Source organism: Delphinapterus leucas, chromosome 17 (genome assembly GCF_059928025.1).
Source record: "Delphinapterus leucas isolate spDelLeu-1000000601 "Yukka" chromosome 17, BTC_Dleu_Yukka2, whole genome shotgun sequence".
NCBI lineage: Eukaryota > Metazoa > Chordata > Mammalia > Artiodactyla > Monodontidae > Delphinapterus > Delphinapterus leucas.
Window position 1 is genome coordinate 50,388,362 of NC_143145.1, and position 13,964 is coordinate 50,402,325.

General features: G+C 37.8%; 1 long non-coding RNA gene across 1 annotated transcript in view; it reads left to right on the forward strand.

The window, feature by feature from the left end:
* The first annotated feature begins 1,484 nt into the window (after positions 1-1,484).
* LOC149746998 (uncharacterized) overlaps positions 1,485-13,964 on the forward strand; it is a 29,538-nt gene continuing 17,058 nt past the window's right edge. The window contains exons 1-2 of the long non-coding RNA XR_016388438.1: positions 1,485-1,630; positions 11,704-11,757. This is a non-coding gene — a long non-coding RNA (uncharacterized LOC149746998). The remainder of the gene's footprint in view (positions 1,631-11,703; positions 11,758-13,964) is intronic.

Sequence of the window (13,964 nt, forward strand, 5' to 3'; positions counted from 1 at the left end):
ACAGAGGAAATTTTTACTCATACATCATGCTTAAATACCTCAAAGTAAAACCATAAACCCAGGAATTTAAGGTTATCCATTTGGACTTTCAAGCCAATAATTAATATCTCCTGCCCCGAGTGTATTAGATGGTTTCAATGCTCCACTCATCTCTCCCCAGCACTCATCATTCCAGTATATGCTGATAGAATCATTCTGCCACCTGCAATTATCCACCTTAGGGCAGGCCAGAAGTATACAGGAGTTAATGTATCTGGGTGTAGCTTTCAACCACGGACAGAGGGGCTGGAAGGTAAGTACTTCAAGTTTCTCACCGATTCTTGGGATAACTCTGAGACATGTTCTGTAGAGTTTCACAGAACTCCCCTGAAGTACTGGCAGCAGTTCCCTGCAGGAGTAATTTATTCGGTAACGCACCTCTGTTGGCTTCGTTCCATGTCTCCATTCTCAATTCCCACTCCACTTCTGAGTTTTCTGGAAGCACCTCCCAGATGAACAGTTTGCATTCAAATTATTTCCTCAGGTTCTGCTTCTAGGGGAATTCAATTGATAGCGTCCTAACAATCCAGTGCTCCTTACAGAGCCGTCACTGGTACAAGTACCAAGGCACGGCACATTACGTATCACTCCTCCTAAATCCTAATATTTTTAAACAGATAGGAAAGAGCATGACCTTGAAGAGAAAAAGAGTTTATATGAGGATGGCCAATGGATAAAGGGAAGGAGAGACAGTGCCATTTGTTTTCCATTAATGATAGTGTGAAATTTATGGGCAGATGGTCTAACAGGTGTGACTATAATTTGAGGAGCCTGCTCCCTTGGTTACAGAAGACTGCTATTGTTATTATTATGGAACCACAACCTCATGACTTTATTGTTTCACTTGATGTAACCTTCTCCTTTACCCTTAAACCTTTCTACATCACTGAATTGCAGCCAATAGATTTATTTTCTCCCTATGGCTCCATTACAAAAAAAGACACACATGTGTGCACACACACACATGCATACACACACACACACACACAGAGTTTTGTGTATGCCAGTGCTAGAAAAGACAAGCTCATGGTGCATGTATGCAATGGATATTGTACATTACAGGTCTCTGTGAAATAGTCTTCTGCAGGTTCCTATGTTTATTTTATGAATAATTAACTTTAGTAAAGTTAATTTCCTGAAGATCTTGTTGAAGACTGAAGAAAGGAAGTAAATTGTAAAGAAAAAGACTTCGAAACTTGCCCTTTTTGCCCTCTCTTTGTGTCTTAATGAACAAAGGATAACTGGGCCTTTTCTGAAGTCTTTGCTTGAGTTGAAGACACAAAATGCAACCTGTACTCTTATCATAATATGTTCAGTTTATGAGTACCCAAACTTATAAACCGTGAATTTCCCTAAAGTTATTATACCATTTAGAAGATGTTTGCTTGGACGTTTACTTAAAAGCAAACAATTGCGGTCTATATGTCCAAATAATTTCCTTCTCTCTTGCTGTCTCCATTTCAGTTTCCTGAGTTTGTGGGAAGGCCTGGTTTCCCCAAAGGAATGATTTCTGGTAGAAGTCTGAAGGTCTGACCCCAAAAAAAAAATCCAGTATAGCCAATGAATTGAGGACAAGAAGGTTTCCAATCAGGTAGGAACATTTAATCTCATACATTACAATCACCTGAAGTAAGGTGTGCTGATAGCTGGATATGATTTAACTGCTTGGAAAAAGATGCATATCTATTATATAACCTACCCCACAAGGAAGCTGTTCTCAATTCCCTTAGAGGTTGTGGTGTTTCTCAGAGAGTGCCTTGGGGGAAAATGAATACAATAACAGTATGATGCTTGTTTTTTTTAACTTTTAGCTCATTGTTGCCTTGTACACTTGGTGATCTTGGTGCCTGTGCTTTAATCCCAGGACGTTAGACATGTGGAACAGCACATTAACTGTTTTTAGTATTTTCTTCCAAGACAAATCATTTTTATAGGTTGTCTCCATGGTCTTCTAGTTGCTTATCAAAATTAAGCATCAAGTCTTCTAAGTGAGCAATAGCCCCAGTCAGTGTGAGGAAATCAGCTTGGTTCTTATTGGGGCACATCTTGGTCTTGGCACAAAGTGGGTTCACATAGGGAGTTAGAAGGAGGAGAATGGGGCATGCGAAAGGGGAGTTCTGGGTTCTCATTTACCTATGCATGTTGAAACTCCACTAACAGCTTTATTTTCATTAGCAATTTGTGATAAAAACTTAGGGTAGGGCTTCCCTGGTGGCGCAGTGGTTGAGAGTCCGCCTGCCGATGCAGGGGACATGGGTTACTGCCACGGTCCAGGAAGATCCCACATGCCGTGGAGCGGCTAGGCCCGTGAGCCGTGGCCGCTGGGCCTGTGCGTCCAGAGCCTGTGCTCCGCAACGGGAGAGACCACAGAAGTGAGAGGCCCGCATACCGCAAAAAAAAAAAAAAAAAAAAAAAACACAAACATGCAGTAAAGATATGGAGACAGATAAACCAAATTAATATGTCAGAAATGAGTATACATTTTATATTATTCTGTCATAAGTATTTCATATTTTATATATTGTCACATCCTTTTTTATTATTTTTTAAGTATAGATGATTACATTAATTTCAGGTATACAACATAGAGATTCAATATTTTATAGATTATACTCCATTTAAAGTTATTACAAAATAATAGCTATATTTTCCTGTGCTGTACAATATATCCTTGATGCATATTTACTTTATATGTAGTAGTTTGTAGCTCTTAAATCCATACCTTTATCTTTCCCCTCCCTCCTTCCTTCTCCCCACTGGTATCTACTAGTTTATCTATATCTGTGAATATGTTTCTATTTTGTTTTATACATATTCATTTGTTTTATTTTTTAGAGTCCACATATAAGTGTCAACATACAGTATTTGTCTTTCTCTGTCTGATTTATTTTACTAAGCATAATACCCTCTAGGTCCATTAACATTGTTGCAAATGGCAGAATTACATTCTGTTTTCATGACTGAGTAGTATTCCATTTTATACATACACCACATCTTCTTTATCCATTCATCAGTTGATGGACACTTATTTTGCTTTCATATCTTAACTATTGTAAATAATGCTGCCGTGAACTTTGGGATGCATGTATCTTTTTGAATTAGTATTTTTTTTTCTTCAGATATATATCCAGCAGTGGAATTGCTGGATCATATGGTACTTCCATTTTTAGTTTTTTATGGACCTCCATACTGTTTTCCATAGTGGCTGCACCAGTTTACATTCCCACCAACAGTGTAGGAGGGTTCCCTTTTCTCCACATCCTCACCAACATTTGTTGTTTGTAGACTTTTTGATGATTAGCTGTTGGGACAAGTGTGAAGTAATATCTCATTGTGAGGGCATGTTTTAAGTCAAACAAATGCTTGGGATGATTTGGGTTTGTATTATTCAGTTTGTTGTCATAACAAAATACTACATCCTAGGAGACTTAAAAAACATGAATTTAATTTCTCACACTTCTTGAGGCTGAAAGTCTGAGATCATGGTGCCAGTATGGTTGGGTTCTCGTGATGACCATCTTCCTGGCTTACAGATAACCAAATTCTCACAGTGTGTCCTCACACTGTGGAAGCTCTGATGCCTGTCCAATTTTTGGAAGAGCATTAATCCTATCATGGGGGCTCCATCCTTATGACTTCATATAGAGCTAATTACCTTCCAGAGACCCTACCATTTAATACCATCATGTTGGAGGTTAGTGCTTCAACATATGAATTCGGAGGGGATACAAACATTCTTTCCTTAACAGATTTATTTTATTGCAAAATCCAAAAAGCTTTTCATTTGAAATTGAACACCACTTATAGCACTACATGTAAATTATTCCTAGAAATCATTATGTCAGTATTGTCCAAAATGAACCTATATAAAATTATCTGTGGTGCTTCATTAAAATGCAGGTTCACAGATGCAAAATCCATGTTTTTACAAGCTCTTACTCACATTAATATTGGGCAACTATTGCTTTATTTATTTATTTTAAAGGATTTCTTCATCTTTTTTTTTAATTTGAATATTTGAATTTTATTTTTTTATACAGCAGGTTTTAATTATTTATCTATTTTATACATACTAGTGTATATATGTCAATCCCAGTCCCCCAATTCATCCCATCCACCCTCCTTGGTGTCCATACATTTATTCTCTACATATATGGCTCTATTTCTGCCTTGCAAACTGGTTCATCTGTACTATTTTCTAGATTCCACATATATGTGTTAATATTCAATATTTGTTTTTCTTTCTCTGGCTTACTTCACTCTGTATGACAGTCTCTAGGTCCATCCACATGCCTACAAATGACCCAATTTCGTTGCTTTTTATGACTAGTAATATTCCATTGTACCACATCTTCTTTATCCATTCATCTGTTGATGGGCATTTACGTTGCTTCCGTGACCTGGCTATTGTAAACCGTGCTGCCAGGAACATTGGGGTGCATGTGTCTTTTTGAATTATAGTTTTCTCTAGGTAAGCACCCAGTAGTGGGATTGCTGGGTCATATGATAGCTCTATTTTTAGTTTTTTAAGGAATCTCCATACTGTTTTCCATAGTGGCTGTATCAACTTACATTCCCATTAACAGTGTACAAGGGTTCCCTTTTCTCCACACCCTCTCCAGCATTTATTGTTTGTAGATTTTTTTATGATGGCCATTCTGACTGGTGTGCGGTGAGTCCTCATTGTAGTCTTGATCTGCATTTCTCTAATAATTAGTGATGTTGAGCAGCTTTTCATGTGCCTCTTGGCCATCAGTATGTCTTCTTTGCAGAAATGTCTATTTAGGTCTTCTGCCCATTTTTGGATTGGGTTGTTTGTTTTTCTGTTATTGAGCTGCATGAGCTGCTTGTAAATTTTGGAGATTAATCCTTTGTCAGTTGCTTCATTTGCAAATATTTTCTCCCATTCTGAGGGTTGTCTTTTGGTCTTGATTATGGTTTCCTTTGCTGTGCAAAAGCTTTTAAGTTTCATTAGGTTCCATTTGTTTATTTTTTGTTTTAATTTCCATTACTCTACGAGGTAGGACAAAAAAGATCTTGCTGTGATTTAGTCAAAGAGTGCTCTGCCTATGTTTTCCTCTAAGAGTTTTATAGTATCCAGTCTTACATTTAGGTCTTTTAACCATTTTCCATTTATTTTTGTGTACGGTGTTAGGGAGTGTTCTAATTTCATTCTTTTACATGTAGCTGCTGTTCAGTTATCCCAGCACCACTTATTGAAGAGACTGTCTTTTCTCCATTGTATATCCTTGCCTCCTTTGTCATAGATTAGTTGACCATACGTGCGTGGGTTTATCTCTTGGCTTTCTATCCTGTTCCACTGATCTATATTTATGTTCTTGTGCCAGTACCATACTGTCTTGATTACTGTAGCTTTGTAGTATAGTCTGAAGTCAGCCAGCCTGATTCCTCCAGCTCCGTTTTTTCCCTCAAGATTGCTTTGGCTATTCGGGGTCTTTTGTGTCTCCATACAAATTTTAAGATTTATTGTTCTAGCTCTTTGAAAACTGCCAATGGTAATTTGATAGGGCTTGCATTGAATCTGTAGATTGCTTTGGGTAGTATAGTCATTTTCACAATATTGATTCTTCCAATCCAAGAACATGGTATATCTCTCCATCTGTTTGTGTCATCGTTGATTTCTTTCATCAGTGTCTTATAGTTTTCTGAGCACAGGTCTTTTACCTTCTTAGGTAGGTTTATTCCTAGGTATTTTATTCTTTTTGTTGCAATAGTGAATGGAATTGCTCCTTAATTTCTCTTTTTGTTCTTTCATTGTTAGTGTGCAGGAATACAAGAGATTTCTGTGCATTAATTTTGTATCCTGCTACTTTACCAAATTCATTGATTAGCTCTATTAGTTTTCTGGTGGCATCTTTAGGATTATCTATGTATAGTATCATGTCACCTGCTAACAGTGACATTTTTACTTCTTGCCAAATTTGTATTCCTTTTATTTGTTTTTCTTCTCTGATGGCTCTGGCTAGGACTTCCAAAACTATATTGAATAATAGTGGCAAGAGTGGTCATCCTTGTCTTGTTCCTGATCTTAGAGGAAATGTTTTCAGTTTTTCACCATTGAGAATGATGTTTGCTGTGGGTTTGTTATATATGGCCTTTATTATGTTGAGGTAGGTTCCCTCTATGCCCACTTTCCAGAGAGTTTTTCATCATAAATTGGTGTTGAATTTTGTCAAAAGCTTTTTCTGCATCTATTGAGATGATCATATGGTTTTTGTTCTTCAACTTGTTAACACGGTATATCACATTGGTTGATTTGCATATTCTGAATAATCCTTGTATCCCTTGGATAAATCCCACTCCCACTTGATCATGGTGTACGATCCCTTTAATGTGTTGTTTGATTCTGTTTGCTAGTATATTGTTGAGGATTTTTGCATCTATGTTCATCAGTGATATTGGTCTGTAATTTTCTTTTTCTGTAGTATGTTTGTCTGGTTTTGGTATCAGGGTGATGGTGGCCTCGTAGAATGAGTTTGGGAGTGCTTCTTCCTCTGCAATTTTTTGGAAGAGTTTGAGAAATATAGGTGTTAGCTCTTCTCTAAATGTTTGGTAGAATTCACCTGTGAAGCCATCTGGTCGTGGACTTTGGTTTGTTGGAAGATTTTTAGTCGCAGTTTCAATTTCAGCACTTGTGATTGGTCTGTTCATATTTTCTATTTCTTCCTGGTTCAGTCTTGGAAGGTTATACCTTTCTAAGAATTTGTCCATTTCTTCCAGGTTGTCCTTGGCATAAAATTGCTTGTAGTAGTCTCTTATGATGTTTTGTATTTCTGCAGTGTCCATTGTAACTTCTCCTTTTTCATTTCTAATTTCATTGATTTGGGTCCTCTCCCTCTTTTTCTTGATGCGTCTGGCTAAAGGTTTATCAATTTTGTTTGTCCTCTCAAAGAACCAGCTTTTTGTTTTATTATCTTTGCTATTGTTTTCTCTGTTTCTATTGCATTTATTTCTGCAGTTCCTTTTGATATAAGTTTAGGTTTTTTATTTGAGATTTTTCTTGTTCCTTGAGGTAGGATTGTATTGCTACAAACTTCCCTCTTAGAACTGTTTTTGCTGCATCCTCTAGGTTTTAGATCATCATGTTTTTGTTGTGATTTGTGTCTAGGTATTTTTTGATTTCCTCTTTGATTTTTTCAGTTATTTCTTGGTTATTTAGTAACATATTGTTTAGCCTCCAAGTGTTTGTGTTTTTTTACATTTTTCCCCGTTATTTATTTCTAATCTCATAGTGTTTTGATCAGAAAAGATGCTTGATATGATTGCAATTTTCTCAAATTTACTGAGGCTTGATTTGTGACCCAAGATGTAATCTATCCTGGAGAATGTTCCATGTACACTTGAGAAGAAAGATTAATCTGCTGTTTTGGGATGGAATGTCCTATAAATATCAATTAAATCTTTCTGATCTATTGTGTCATTTAAAGCTTGTGTTTCTTTATTAATTTTCTGTCTGGATGATCTGTCCATTCCTGTAAGTGAAGTGTTAAAGTCACCCACTATTATTGTGTTACTGTCGATTTCCTCTTTTATGGCTGTTAGCATTTGCCTTATGTATTGACCTGCTTCTATGTTAGGTGCATATATATTTATAATTGTAATATCTTCTTCTTGGATTGATCCCTTGACCATTACATAGTGTCCTTCCTTATCTCTTGTAACATTCTTTATTTTAAAGTCTATTTTGTCTGATATGAGTATTGCTACTCCAGGTTTCTTTTGATTTCCATTTGCATGAAATATCTTTCTCCATCCCTCACTTTCAGTCTGTATGTGTCCTTAGGTCTTAAATGGGTCTCTTGTAGACAGCATATATATGGGTCTTCTTTTTGTATCCATTCAGTGAGCCTGTGTCTTTTGGTTGGAGCATTTAATCCATTCACATTTAAGGTAATTATTGATATGTATGTTCCTATTACCATTTTCTTAATTGTTTTTGGTTTGCTTTTGTAGGTCCTTTTTTTCTGTGTGTTTCCCACTTAGAGAAGTTCCTTTAGCATTTGTTGTAGGGCTGGTTTGGTGGTGCTGAATTCTCTTAGCTTTTGCTTGTGTGTAAAGCTTTTGATTTCTCCATCATCGAATCTGAATGAGATGCTTGCTGGTAGAGTGATCTTGGTTGTAGGTTCTGCCCTTTCATCACTTTAAATATATCATGCCATTCCCTTCTGGATTCTAGAGTCTCTGCTGAGAAATCAGCTGTTAACCTTATGGGAGTTCCCTTGTATGTTATTTGTTGTTTTTCTCTTGTTACTTTTAATAACTTTCCTTTGTCTTTAATTTTTGTCAGTTTGATTACTATGTGTCTCAGCATGTTTCTCCTTGGGTTTATCCTGCCTGGGACTCTCTTCACTTCCTGTATTTGGGTAGTTATTTCCTTTCCCATGTTAGGGTATTTTTCGACTATAATCTCTTCAAATATTTTCTCGGGTCCTTTCTCTCTGTTCTCCTTCTGGGACCCCTATAATGAGAATGTCGGTATGTTTAATGTCCCAGTGGTCTCTTAGGCTGTCTTAATTTCTTTTCATTCTTTTTTCTTTATTCTGTTCCATTGCCGTGAATTCCACCATTCTGTGTTCCAGGTCACTTATCCTTGCCTCTGACTCAGTTATTCTGCTATTGATTCCTTCTAGTGTATTTTTCATTTCATTTATTGTATTGTCCATCTCTGTTTTTTTGTTCTTTAATTATTCTAGGTGTTTGTTCTTTAATTCTTCTAGGTCTTTTTTCAACATTTCTTGCATCTTCTTGATCTTTGCCTCCATTCTTTATGAGGTCCTGGATCATCTTCACTATCGTTATTCTGAAATCTTTTTCTGGAAGTTGCCTATCTCCACTTCATTTAGTTGTTTTTCTCGGGTTTCATTTTGTTCCTTCATCTGGTACTTAGTCCTCTGCCTTTTCATTTTGTCTGTCTTTCTGTGAGTATGGTTTTCGTTCCACAGGCTGAAAGATTGTAGTTCTTCTTGCTTCTGCTGTCTGCCCTCTGGTGGATAAGGCTATCTAAGAGGCTTGTGGAAGCTTCCTGTTGTGAGAGACTGGTGGTGGGTATAGCTGGTTGTTCCTCTGATGGGCAGGGCTCAGTAAAACTTTAATCTGCTTGTCTGTTGTTGGATCGGGCTGAGTTCCCTCCCTGTTGGGTTTTTGGCTTCGGATGACCTAGCACTGGAGGCTACACGCTCTTTGGTTGGGCTAATGGTGGACTCCGGGAGGGCTCATGCCAAGGAATATTTCCCAGAACTTCTACTGTCAGTGTCCTTGTCCCCGTGGTGAGCCACAGCCAACCCCTGCCTCTGCAGGAAACCCTCCAACACTAGCAAGTAGGTCTGGTTCAGTCTCCTATAGGGTCACTACTCCTTCCCCCTGGGTCCTGATGCACACACTACTTTGTGTGTGCCCTCCAAGAGTGGAGTCTCTGTTTCTCTCAGTCCTGTCGAAGTCTGCAATCAAATCCCTCTAGACTTCAAAGTCTGATTTTCTGGGAACTCCTCCTCCCATTGCCAGACCCCCAGTTTGGGAAGCCTCACATGGGGCTCAGAACCCTCATTCCAGTGGGTTGACTTCTGTGGTATAATTGTTCTCTAGTTTTTGAGTCACTCACCCAGCAGTTATGGCATTTGATTTTATTGTCATTGCGCCCATCCTACCGTCTCACTGCAGCTTCTCCTTTGTCTTTGGATGTGGGGTATCTTTTTTGGTGAGTTACAGTGTCTTCCTGTCGATGACTGTTCAGCATTTAGTTGTGATTTTGGTGCTCTTGCAAGAGGGAGTGAGTGCATGTCCTTCTACTCCACCATCTGGAACCAATCTGGGCAACTATTGCTTTAATTGTTAAAAAAATAAAATTCAGCAATCAAAAGACAACATAATGGAAATATATTGAAAATGCATATTTATTTAATAAAGAAGTAATTATATAATTATTTGAACATTCAAATTGTTACATATTTAATGTGAAGGTATTAATAACAATATAGTACTGACTACATTTTTAAGGTATCCAATAAGCCACTGTAGTTTAGTTTTATTATTGCATCTTAACTACAAGGTGAGTAATAGTAGTATTCTCAATGTTAATATGTGGAAATTGAGATTTATATGAGTTAAATCACCTAGATAACAAATAGAAGATCAAGCACATGAATTCATGATGATATAGATCTGATTCCATTTCATATGCTCGGAACCAGATGGACAAGACAGTGATTGAAGTTATTTTGAGATCTCAAAAAAAATGTTTTGCATAATTAATTAAGTTATCCTTATTATTTATATGCATTTTTATATTTCATTGTAACGTATTACCATCACCCAAGACACAACTTCAAATTTGCAACCTTGAAATATGGTCTTTTGGTGACTGGTGCCAGTATTTTGAAATTTAGCATCTTGAGAATCTGTGGGAGAGTAATGAGTTTAATTTTCCATAGAATCAACAGATTTCTTTGGTCAACCAACATAAATACTGAAATTTGCAAATTTCTTGTAGGCTAGATCTAGCATATATTTTCTTCTCATTAGAGAAATACAAAGAGGAAGTGACTGAAATTTTTGCTTTTATAAATTCTGCCTATGGTATGCAGAAATTCTGTGTGGCAATAGTAGTTTCAGTTGTGAACTCCTATGCTTTGATATTTTAGACTGGAGTATATCTTTTGGAGCCTCAGTTAGAAATCTGAAACCCTCATTATTTCTGTATTTGTTAAACTATGTCTTTTGTTCCACTTGCAGACCAAGTAGTTGGCTTTGATAAAACTTGATCTACATTCAGAGATCTGCTCTGATCTTGGCTTTCTAAATGGTTCATCCTGGGGCACCCTAGAATGTTTGAGAAGATACTTTTAACTGGCTTCTTTTTTTTTTCCTTTTAGCTTGGCTGTTTTCATTTATATACCTGAAACTTTTGAATTTTACATTTGCTCTAAGACTGAAAAAGTTTTGAAAAGCTTTGCATTCATGTATTTGGCATGATTTTCATGAATTAATGCTCTTATTTCAAATGTATAATTTTATTTCATAATTTCTTATATATATAGAGAGAGATCTAGATAAATGTATATCTGCATATATGTGTGTCCATGTCTTATAAAGAGAATTTGCTGTCTTAAAACAGAAATACTGGGTATGTTTTACCTATGTTTACTCACAATGTTTTGTCAAGATCAGAATTTAAAAGTGATACTTCTGTATCTGTTCTCTTTGAAAATATGTTCATTGAGGGATGTAGCCTGAGGGCATCTTGAAAACAGTTTATTTTAGGATTCCACATATAAACAATTCATGGAACTACAAAATAATCAAACTATAGTGTTATTTTTGTATTCTCAAGCCACTTTCTGCATCTCAACTTTTAATTTATTGGCATTCATGAGATTAAATTAGTGATGCTAAATCATGCCTTAAACACACACACACACACACACACACTATATTTACATCATCCTTCTGTGTCTTTATATCTACTATGCATTCCACTAAAGCACCTAGAGGATAAAAATTAGAATTACTTTTCCTAAATTGTCTATCCAGCTTGCATTCTACTTTCCCAACTCTTCTGGACATTTTCAATATTTTTCAGATTCCCACCAGTACCTTGAACCCAATATGTGTCAAGTGAAATTCTTCTCTTTCTCTCTCTTTTTTAAGTGTGATCCCAGAAGTCTCACCAAGAGATGGTGTTGATTCTTCTCAGTGCAAGAGGTAAGTTGATTTCCCATGGAGTTCTCCTGTATAAATCAATATTAGGGTCTACTTGGCACCTTTTGAATTTCCTTCTTTGGTTTTGGTAACAGGGACCTACCTGAATACAATTTACTTAGACTTACATGTAGAGGTGTTTATGAAAATAGACCAGTCAGATCTCATGCTCTGAGGAACATAACTGTCCAATGATACTAGTTGCTGCCCCTGTGGATTCACCACTGCAGTAACACTGAGACCATGTATTCCATGTCCTGCTCCTAGCCAATGACCGAGCACAGAGGAAGTCCTAAGGTGGACCCATTTCAGTGAAAAGCAGGGCTCTTCCAAGGCACAGCTTTGTCTTGAGAGCACTCAGCTACCCAACCCCAGCATTCTTCCAATTGTACTGTAATCTGTGACGTGTCCTACAATAACCCTCATTCCAATCACCATTTTCTTACACAAGATTGATATTTATAGCATAAGCTGAAGATTCTTTCCCCTTTCTTCTGCTGCCCCTCCATCCCGCTTTCATCTCTAATCCCATTTTGACTTCAGCATCTTGGAGAACCCACACTAATGTAAATGGAAAATAGAATAGTTCAAGAAAACTGGTGGTAAAATGAGGATTTGAGATTGATTCACTATCCCCTGTGCTGGTGAAAAGTACATCATTCTGAGTAGTTTTGGGGCATAGACAGTTCCAAACACAAGATGATTACCCACTAACTAAATATTTCCCCGTTTAAGACGCGGGGAAATAAACTTGTGGAGGGAAATATCCTTGAAGTTGTAAGTGATTCTGGCGTTTGTGACCTTTCAGTAGCTTCCAGCACCACTTTTGCTGACCCACAAGCTGAGGACTAGTTTAAACCGCAGCATAACTTGGCTAAGGATGTACGAGGTCTGATAAAAGAGAAAAGAGATTACATATTGGAGAAACTGCAAAAATAGCTGGTGAGTACAAGAAGGAGTCAAGGAAGCAACCCTGGAATTGGATTTTAATGGTGTTGATGAAGGGGTCTGGAGCTTAAGACTGGATAAATCATGACCCATTGACTTGGAAACACAATTTCTGGCTTTAGAATGGCTTTCTAAAGACATGGTTAAATCACCACCTTGGAGGCAAACTCTCAATGGACAGAATGCTGTCCTTCCAGATGTAGTGTATGCACTAAATCAGAGCGCATACTTTATATGGCACCATGTCCCCAGTAGTTCCAGGAAAATTGGGATGATCAGTAGGTGTACAGAAAAGTCACCATAATGGTAGGAGTAATCAATCTTGATCAGTAAGAGGGATTAGGGCTGTTTTTACAATATGCAGTCAAGGAGGAAACCATATGGAACACAGGTGACATACTTGAACACCCCTTGATACTCCCTGGACCCATGGTAATAGTGTCCAAACATACTCTGAAGACTTGGCCTAAGAGCTGTATAATTGACAAGAGCTCAGAACCTCAGAAATGAAAGTTTGAGTCACCTTGTCAAGATGAAGTGATGGTGCAAAACAAGGCTTTGTGAATAGTTCCATTTTCCTGCAGTGTCACAGCTTTCCAAGCAAAGATTACTAGAAATCTGTGTAAAGCAAGGGTCTCCACCCCCCGGGCCATGGACTGGTATTGGTCCGCAGCCTGTTAGGAACCAGGCCTCACAGCAGGAGCAAAGCTTCATCTGCTCTCCCCATCTCCCCATCGCTCCCCATCGCTCGCATTACTGCCTGAACCGCCCCCCATCCGTGGAAAAATGGTCTTCCACGAAACCGGTCCCTAGTGCCAAAAAGGTTGGGGACCACTGGAAGGATAATTGGATGGTAAACAGGCTTTGGAAATCACAGATTATGCATTGCTCAAGTGCCATTTGCTTGCATTCTAATGTAATAAATCTGGAATCTACTTTCTTATCTCCCCCAGAGCAAAGCCATTTGATTACAGTTAGAAGCAGCATAAAGGGGACTTGTTTACGCTGTACAGTCCAAGTCTCTCATCTCTTTCTCTCTCTCTCTCAGTTGCTCCACCTCTCAGAGAGGAGGAACATCAGAAGTGCCAGCCACCCTACATAAGCTCCAAGTCTCATGTTTTCAAAGTTCCTTTCCTGTAGTGCAACTTCTGCACATTCAGGTGACCTCTGGTCCATTTTATCAGGTCAGTTTTATTTAGAATTGGTACTGGAGAAAGGGCAAGGATGAGTACCAGTTGTAGCCCTGAGACCACTTGCAAAGA